Below are 9,966 nucleotides of genomic sequence, written 5' to 3'. Positions count from 1 at the left end.
CAATGATAAAATTTTAAAGGCGGCTCATTTTTATTTTTATAAAATATACTAGCATACCTCCGAAAATTAGCGACTAGAACGACCGTATGTGAACGGAATCCATAGCAGTGTGGCCACGTATGGACAAAACCGGCTCGAATAATAATCTGTGTCGATCAATGATTGGATCGAGCCATATAACTAACATTAAAAACACGTTAGTGGATAAACACAAAAGCCACATGTGTCGACTATGCAAGAAGAAACATTTAACTAATGTTTCAAAAATAATGTCATGATAAAAATATAGACTAAAAGCCGGCAATAAGAATCAAACAAACCCAAAGCAAGCCCACCGAAAAACCAAATATGCACGTAGATATCTCGGTCAAGAGGACCTCACACCCGCCCAAAAAAAAAGAGGACCTCACACCGCAAAGCGTGAACTGGGACCTCCTGTCATGCAACACTGTCCCTGGTAGCCTGGTAGGCATATCAGCACCTCAAAAATATATTCGAGCTGGAGAGAAACTCCAAAGGTAAAAAAAAAAGGAAAAACAGAATCTCATCCTCATGCGCCGTATACCCAACCCTAAAAACCTAGCGGCAACATGGAAGGACCAGAGAGGCATCTGGCCTATATAAGGCCGGCGGTGCAGGCCTCCCTGGTGTGGCATACAACCAGATCGAGCGGTTGAGGAAGAAGACAATAGGATAGCCCTCCCAGATCTAGCCGAGCGGACCGACTGGCGCCGTGCCGACGAGGCGACGACGACGAAGGCGCGTGCGTACATGGGTTTGATCTCTCTCTCTCTTCGTTTCCGCCTCCCCCTCTCTCTCTCTCTCTCTGCGTGTCGAACGTCTGCTGTGTCCGATGGGATAGGTCGGGGGCTGCGGTGGAGGGTTGATGATGGTGCGAATGGCTGACAGAAGAGAGTGAGCACACAGCGGCAGACTACGTCTGGTAAAGAGGACGGATGGATGCGAGGAGAGATATAGACGCAGCTGCTGTTGCGTGCTCACCCTCTCTCTGTCAGCTCTCTCTCCCCCTTGGGACTTGTTCCGCCATCAATCTATCCATCCATCTCCCCTTGCCGTTCCCATCGCTTCGCAGCCATCTTTGCCTGCATCGACTGCCGAGAGAGGAGGCAGGACGAGGCTTTGTCTTGCTTGCTGTGTCCCCACCTGAGCCCTATCTTGTCCGGATTCCGACGGCCTAGCTAGCCTAGTCCCCTGCTCTTTGGAATAAGGTACGCTGTGCGCATGCACGCCATGGATTCTTGCGCCGGCAGCCACCAATTCCTATTCCTTTAAATTTCCCCTCTTTGGGGAGTCTCTCTCTCCTAGCCGTCTTTGCTTCTTCCAGGATTAGCTATCTTCTTGGGGGGAGGGGGACGCGTGTTGATTCGATTAACGCAGGTGGTGTTATTTTGCTCGAGTCCCCAGGAGTGCTTAACGGAAAGCACTGTTTGACCAGTCCTTGCCATGCCCTTCTCCCTCCTCCTCCTCATCTTCTTCCTCCTGTACTCCACCCCCTCTCTCTTTGTTGCTGCTTTAACTTTTTTGGATCACGAAACTTCCATGGTTTTTCTCCCCCTTTTGCTTCCTCATCTCATGTGCTGCTGTGAGAGGCAGGCAGGAAGGAGGCAGCTATGGTGGCGGTGGCGGCAGATCTGCAATACCTGGCTGCAAGTGGAAAGCTGGCACGTAGCCGATGGCGACGGCGGCTCCCAGATCTGTGGGAACGTTCGGTGAGTCCACGTTTCTCCTTAATTTGAGTCTCTATAAAGTGGCCATGCCTCCTCGTACATGGTCTATTTGTGGTCTGACCATGTGAGTTGTTTGCTTTTTCTGTATTATTGTTCCTGATGGTTTTGCCTCTAATGGCGATTCTACATCTCATGGACTTGCCTGTGATGTGAACTAGAAACGTATATCCCGCAGTTTAGCCTCTGCAGCTTTTTATTCAGCCGTCTTTTGGTCTTTTAATTCCTGGCTATATGGTCTCCATGTAAGAAGCTGCAAACGAACAGCTAGCACAGTCAACCCCATGGTCGTTTCTTTCATTGTATGCATCGTATGTAGAGCTTGGTTCACTTTTGAGGAGATCTTCTTGGAGATCCGTAGGAGTATGGTTTCTGATAAATCTCCGCAGTTTCTTCTTGCTTCACATAAAATTGCTATTTTCCTGGACATCGATTTTTTTCTTAGGTGAATCAACAGAACTTAACTCCTGCGAACACTTTTAAATTTGGCATATGTGTTCTTGTTTCTCACACAAGCTATGCAACATTGTCAACTTATAGGCATATATGTACTAGTGGTTTCTCAGCAATTTATTTCTCTTTATATTTTGCACTATCATGACCCCTTCGGCTCTAACACCAACTGACGACTGTGTAGTGGTGGTCTCATTGCTTAATGTCGCATGGAGTTGCTTAATTTCTAGCAAGCAGCAAAAGATATCATTTGTTTGGTTACCTGATCATGTAATGGATTGCCTGGTAGTATAACATATTTGGTCACTTGATCATGTAATGGATATTTTTAATAGTACTATGACTTATTTGGATATATTACATGTGCAGAGAGCACAAGACTTTTCACTCTGGAAGTACTTTTCATTGTAACGTTCAATTGAGCTGCTTATGAATGGCGTAAAGTAAAAATTTATGTTGAGCGGAAGAATGCTTCTGGGTTTATCTGTAATGACAACCTAGTTCTCTATTGTACATAGAACTAGCTAGTCTAGTGCTGTTCTCCCTAATTATCCCATAATGACCATCTCTCTATTCTGACTGTTCTTTTTTGACATCCATTGCTAGAACAACAGATGCATGCTGCCTTCTAGGAGATGAAGTGGCTGCATGACGGCACACTTTCGTTTGCTACTTTCAGGTGTTCCTTTTGTAGCCTTATCTCAAATAATTTTATTAATGCCGCAACGAACTTACATTTGTGTTGAGATTGAATTTGGTGGATCATGCTACCCCTTCTATTTTTCTTAAAATCTGCATACTAAATATAGAGTTAGAGATATATTCATATAGTTAAGCATGTCATGGACTTGGCAACACCTTAATTAGGTATTGAAGGCATCATTGCATTTGATTTGCTTAATATGCTCATGCCAATTTATTGAGTTTCCAAAGTGTACTTTCCTACAAATATTTAGTACGCAGTTCATAGATCCCTTTTTATTTGGTTAATGATGTAGATAACCACAAATCGTAGGGTTAATTTTACTCGGAATGATGTCCAAAATACTTGCCTTGGTATTTGGCTACAATGTTATGCTTGTTTTGAACCAAGGTACACCTTTACAATCAACCATTGTCATTGCAAACATTAACACTTACTAGTCAAACAACACACTTCCACAGTTCCTCATTATATGAGCGTTACAATATACTTCTAAAAATGCCCTCTAGGTGGAACATTCATCTTCTATTGATTAATTATCCAATGTTAGTTCAAAATTTATTCTTCTCTGTCACCAACCAAAGGAAAATCTTTTCAAAGCAAAATATTGAGAGTGTTGCCAATCTCCCATGGAAATCAAAACCCGAAGTTCCCACCTATAGCATTTTCGTCTAGTCGAGTGTGCAATTTTGGACCTAGTTATCATAACATTTTTTGTGTCATGTTCGTGCTGCGGACATGTATGTTGTAGTTTGCACAAGGTTGTTGATGTGCTTTCATGTGTCTATTGCACTTCCACTGTGAGTTTTGGAAGTTTCCATGCTTGTGCCCCCTTCAATAATCAGTTAATGATAAAATGCAAAAGTATCGGTGCACTTTATGTTAATTTAATCCTTTATGGTGTACAAGTATATTCAATAAAAACACTTGCACTTGATTTAAATATACTACTCCCTCTGTACCGATATATATAGGTGGGAACTTCGGGTTTTGATTTCCATGGAGTATAGTTGAATTCAGCTACTCCTGCGACATATATATCGGTACAGAGGGAGTACTTCCCAATTGGTGAATTGCTGTCCTATAACTAAACAGGTGATCCCATTGCAGCCATGCATGAGAAAAGACCCACCTCGACATGCAGCCATGTATGCTTTCCATGCACACAGTAATGCTATCTATATATTTAATAAACTTGACAACTATACAAGAGTCAAATACAATAAATCATATGTATTTTCAGTCTCATATTATTAATTAAAATATTCATGTGACATACATCCACACTCATTGATTTTATATTGCAACCAATTACCCTGACAATGTGCGAGACAACATCTGGTTTTACCAATTTGGCTAATCGCATTAGAAAATCCTCAAAATGAACGAGTTTAATCTACAACTTTCTCTAAAAGAAAGTATCGAACTCCTTATTTATGACCAACTTCCTTCGTGATGGCTTCAGTTATATCTTCATCCTTACATGCACGTCCTACACTTGTTCCATGACATGTAAGAGCATGCTGCAAATTCTATACATAGTTAACTCACTCATTTCTCACACAGTAGCATTTATTTGTGTTATATTTAGCTTCGATGGAAGTTTGAAAGACATAATATTTACTTTATTGTTTAATAGCACGGTACACTATGGAACACTCTCACAAGTACCATGGTTTTTTTGCTCGATACATATATGTAAAGTGATAAAAACATACAACAAATAAAGTAATACATATGATCCCAATAAGGTTTCCATGATTTGTGGCATCCTTTTATCTTAGGCCCCTATCTAGGTGTTCCTTCCCTCCGATTCATTGCTAGTGCCATCAATAGCTAGCAGTGGGCTCATAAGACTGTGAGTATCATCTCTCTCATCTTTTGTCACTTCATTTTACATCGGTGGTGAACTCATATGACTATAAGAGTCTACTCTTTTCTTAAGAGAATGTCCGCTGGAGGTGCTTAGAGAAAAAAACACCACGTCGAACTCACTAGGTGCTTGAGAAAAAGAAGTGATTCAGTTTGTTTCAATTCATCCTTGGTGCTTGTGAAAGTAACCTAGTTCGTTTTTATGTATGATGTTGGATCATCCTTGATGCATGTTTTTCTTGTCCCCAAGCATGCATGTGATCACCGTATTCTTGAAGTAGATGGCCTTTGCTGAGCGAGCTAGTAGAAAGGAGGACTTGCGGCCCTATGCAGGTGTGATGAACAACTGGCTGCTTGCATGGGTGTGCGATTTGGGCATGGCGGTGGAAGAGTCGAAGTTTGTAACAATGTACGGGACAACAAGGGTGGTGGTGGTGGCGGGGAAAAATCTCAGGCAACATATACACGGTCAAAGTTGATTGGTAGTACGCCAAAAACCATAGCCTACTACAAGGCACCTCCTCGCCTTGTTCGTCGTGTTTGTCTTCTGCCAACATTGACAAGCTAACTTCATCGTCGCATCCCATGCCCTCCTTCGCCGCTTCATAGATTGGAGCTCTTAAGTCTAAAAAATTGGTCAACAATGGTGTAGGCCACACACGAGTGAAGGTGCGGAAGTGATTGGCAAGCCAGACTACCGAAGACGGTGACAGGGACTGCGTCACATGTTGCTCACAACGGCCACTCCATCGGAGAGTCCTTTGTCGGCACAACTCCATATTTATATGACGCAAGATGTCAATGGCGAAATACAAATTGGGGATTCCTCTATCATGTCCCCACGACGTTGTTCCCTAGTTGCCACTCATGCCCATATCTCCATCGAGGCAAGGTTTTGTCAGCACCCAATCCTTGTTGGGTAATTTTGCTTGTGAGGCTCCGCCTGCTCCACTAATGTCGAGCAGCAACAACAAATAAGGGTTCTGAGGTTGCCATCAATGGATGGTGGGGAGAGGAAAGAGAGTTGTCAATAAGGTCATATGAGGCGATAAAGTTCGGTGAGCAAGGCATGATAGATCATGGGGATTGGGGAAGGGGTGGCTGGCTACCAATGGCGAGTTGGCAAGCCACAGTGTGTGGCGTGCAACTTCCTTGATCTCGTGGAGAAGGGAGGACGTGAGGAGAGGGGTTGGATGTTGGGTGCCTGGGAGTGGATGGGATTTAGGCTTAGGATTTTTGTGTGGGTGCCTAGTTGCTTATAGGTTGATTTAGATGTAGGGTTTTTGTGTGGTCATGCGAAAGTGGAGGTTTATACGGCAGACTTGTATTGACAGGTACCCATGGGTATCAGGTACAAAGAGCGAGTGACTATATTGGTTGACTGTAGTCCACACGATACATGGTGATAGTTGTTGGCTCATATTCGTGGTAATGAATTTGACCAGACCTAGCCCCTAATAGGGGTATAATAATGGGTACTCGTTCTTCTTGATGTAATTTTTGAGACAACGACCTTCAGCTTGCATGTGAGCATCGAGCTAGCTAAAGTGACTTTGGATGGCTTTGAGGCCTTTTCCAATGCATTGGTGCTTAGGTGAAGTGCTAAGTACCTTAAAAGGCTTAACAACTTAGTGTCAGTTCTTTTGTAGCTTATTTGGGGTTGTGGAAATAAGTTGTCCTCTACCCAATCTAAAATTTTATTTTAGAAGCCGACTAGTTAACCCTTAATTAGTAAGCTTCCAAACTAAAATTTTAAATTGGGCTTCTAGAATAAGCTCGATAGAGGGCAGCTTATTTCCACAAGCCCAAATAAGCCACAGAAGAACTAGACTTAATATCCCTAATGCATAGGTGCTTGGCTTTTGTAGCTAAATTTCCTTCATTTAATTATTTAGCAACTAATAAACTCCTTCATAGGTCCTAGTCATTTTGCATAGGTTTTCGCGCTTGACATCATTTCTTCCTAGGGTCACCAAAGTGTCTCTCCTCCTTAAAATGCTTTGCCACATCAGCTTTTTACCTATGTGGCATTCTTAGCTCCTCTACACCCTAGAGCATTGGGAAGGGCCTTATTATTTTGGGGAAATGTACACAATTAAAGCCATCATTGCATCAATTAAGCGCTAAGGAGACGGGCGAACAACTTAACAACCTATGTAGAGTTTCTAGGAAGCACCTATGTAGTGTCTCTAGCAAAATGAAGGTTTAGGCTTGGTGACATGGCAACTTTTTGTATCTTTAAGAAACTTTATTTAACTACCTAGCATGCTACATGCCCTTGCTCACCTACTAATGTTCCCTTGTGTAGTTAATCTAATTTGAAAAGGATTGTCCTTTGAAAAGGCTGTCCTTAGTCTGTGATAAGCTCCATCCCCTCCTGACCCAGTCCTCCGTGTGGGCAGAAGCTAGTCACGCCCATTGCTACGGGTCGGAAAAACCTATAACTATCTGAATATTTTTTTTATGTATGTTCATTTCTTGGACAATTTTGCTAATTCGTATTCTTCATAATGTAGTTGTAGTTTCGGGAGAAGGTATGCGTCCATGAGTTTGACACCACACTTGACACTCAACGCTCGAAACTCCTTATGCAACGTTGGACTGAAAAAAAGGCCATGAAGGTGACAAAAGTCATTGAAAAACATAGTTTTGGAGTTGGACGGGTAATGAGAATTGGAACTATTTTGTATTCCCTACACGTGTCTTTTGTAATAGGTAAGTTTAATTTTCATGCAATATCAGGTTGTTGATGACCTAAAACAACCGTTCAAATCTCCCAAGCAATCATTTGTGCTCTAAAAGACTATTTTATTTTTGAGCTCCTTCAAATAAGGTAGGTATTCAGAGTAAGAGGATTGTTTTGGAGATTTGAACGGTTATTTTAGGTCATCAACAACCTAACATTGCATGAAAATAGAACTTATTAGCAATGATTACAAAAGACATGTAGGGAACACAAAATAGCTCAAGTTTTTGTTACCTGTCCAACTCCAAAACCATATTTCTCACCAATTCTTGCCACCTTCATGGCCTTCTTTTCAGTCCGGTGTTGCATAAGGGGTTTTGAGTCTTCAGTTTTCAATTGCCGCGTCAAACTCAGAACACGCACCTTCTCCAAAAGCACAATGACATCATGAAGTATAGAATTAGCAATAATATCAAGAAACCGACCATACAACAAAGAATATTCATATGGTTATAACTTTTTCCAACCTGTAGCAATGGGAGGTTCCCCATCCCAGCCTTCCATTGTGGTGTCGTAATGTGGTGGTGCCTCCCCCGACATCCATTTCAAGCCTTGCTTTATCTATTTCTTTGATTTTCTTGTTTTTGCATTTGTATGTGGGCTATTTCGTAAAGTATCGAGCGTCTGTTGTTTGGGGCTTTATTAATATATAAAGTTGGGCGTACAAAGTAGAACAATTTACTATTATTAGACAACAACATATGTGATTCGCAAAAAAAAAGACGAACAACGTATGTAGAAATAAATGCATATTATTTTAGTCTTATATTTTTAGTTTGTGAGACCAATAGGTGTTTTATTTTTATTGTGCGTTTATTTTTATAACTTGTTTGACGTACCAAATTGTCTAGGTAGAAGGAATACCTAGGTTAACAGATATTGGATGCACATAATTAATTGTTTGTCTTTTTCAAAGATAAATCAATGACGATTGTCGAATACTTAGTGCTTGAAATTGTTTCTATCAAATATTTGGGTTTGTTCTCATAATAACATTGAATTTTCATTATTAGTTGGTCTTAAAACTTTGGACGAGCACAACACAGTCCATACTGGTATTGGATATATTTTTTATAATTTAATGATGCATGTTCATTTGGTTGTTGCCATGTGGCACAATAGAAGTCCTATACCAACCAAAATATCTGTATTATTGCTTCCCAAAAACTATCATGGTCTGTATTTTTCTTCCATTGACATGAAGACTTACTGCATGGTTCTATCATCACCTTCATTGTAAAATATCTGTCTCTTACAGGAATATTCGAGATGTTTGCATTGCTCCATACAAATTATGATCCATGTGGTTGATTTAAACATTTTATCAGCATCTTTAAGTGCATCCTGATGTTTTTCATCTGATGAAAATCTCTGGCTAAGTTTGAATACAAAAAATTATAGCATCCGGAGGTCTCCTTTTATTAGTGCCTCATTGCTGTAGGATTTGCATAGTTGGGCTTCATATTGGTAAGCAGACTGAGTAAACATACTCCTTCAGTGTATTTATGATTTTAAGAGGTTGATCTGGTCTAACTATGTATATATTGTTGCAAGAGGCAACTTTGTTGACAAATTTGATACTTTTTTTCTCTATGGTGTTTCGCATCTTAAATTTTAGATTCTACATACTCCAGCATGCCTACAGAGATTGTATTTTATGACCAGTCAAGATTATTCACATCTGGATCTGGAATGTGTAGGGAAAAGTTGGAGCAGAACAGAAATAATTTACCCCCTACAACCAAGTGATGTATTTAAAAGGAGAAAGCTGTGCCGCCAAGCCTCAGAAACTTATGCTGAAGATGTATTTCCCATTTGGTGAATCCATGGTGCCACTTCTATTTATCTATCATCAATTCCAGTTAGCCCTTTCTGGTGTTCGCGATTTCTGGCTTCAACAGGAAATATGGCATAAACGGCATGATCTTTTCTTCCGTGCAATTCAGGAGACCGTTGCTAGTGTTATGGGAAGCACCATCCTTTTTCTCATGTTCGCCATCTCTTAAAAGCATTGTAGTTTCCTCGTCAGATTTTGTGCTCCAATATCTGCTGATATATCCTCCATCTCAACGATGAAGTATGCAGTTTATCGTGAACATCATCTATGTCTGGTTTGGTAAGCTGGCTTAAAGTCTGCTGTTTACTTTTGAGACTGGACTCACGATCTCTGTAACAGATTGTCTTTCTGTACAAAATAAAAATTCACTGTAAATTTTAAGCTGCTTCTATATTTCGGTTGGAGGGGTCTGAATGTAGCGGCACTGCCTCCAGTTTCACTTTCATAGAACTGATGACACCGTCCATCCGGCCTTCCATAGAGCTCTGCACTCACATTACATACATGTAAGCTTGCCTTAAAAAAATCAAATACATGTAAGTTTCAGATTATATCTCTTGCTGAAACAGACCAACGAAAACAAGCAGCTGCTACGAGTGCAAATACTGTC

At 41.0% G+C, this 9,966-nt stretch overlaps 1 long non-coding RNA gene across 2 annotated transcripts; it reads left to right on the top strand.

Annotated features, from left to right (window-relative positions):
- The first annotated feature begins 632 nt into the window (after positions 1-632).
- Positions 633-9,747, top strand: LOC125509450 (uncharacterized). Of its 2 annotated transcripts, XR_007284106.2 has the most exons (4): positions 633-1,229; positions 1,346-1,730; positions 2,805-2,877; positions 9,220-9,747. It is a non-coding gene; the product is annotated as an uncharacterized LOC125509450 (long non-coding RNA). The 2 variants fall into 2 exon arrangements; XR_007284105.2 differs by having other exon boundaries at positions 633-1,730.
- Positions 9,748-9,966: the final 219 nt, after the last annotated feature.

This window comes from Triticum urartu, chromosome 5A (genome assembly GCF_056163025.1).
Source record: "Triticum urartu cultivar PI428250 chromosome 5A, HENAU_Tu73, whole genome shotgun sequence".
Taxonomy (NCBI): Eukaryota; Viridiplantae; Streptophyta; class Magnoliopsida; order Poales; family Poaceae; genus Triticum; species Triticum urartu.
The sequence above is the reverse complement of the archived record's forward strand: the minus strand, read 5'-3'. Positions and strand labels throughout refer to the sequence as shown.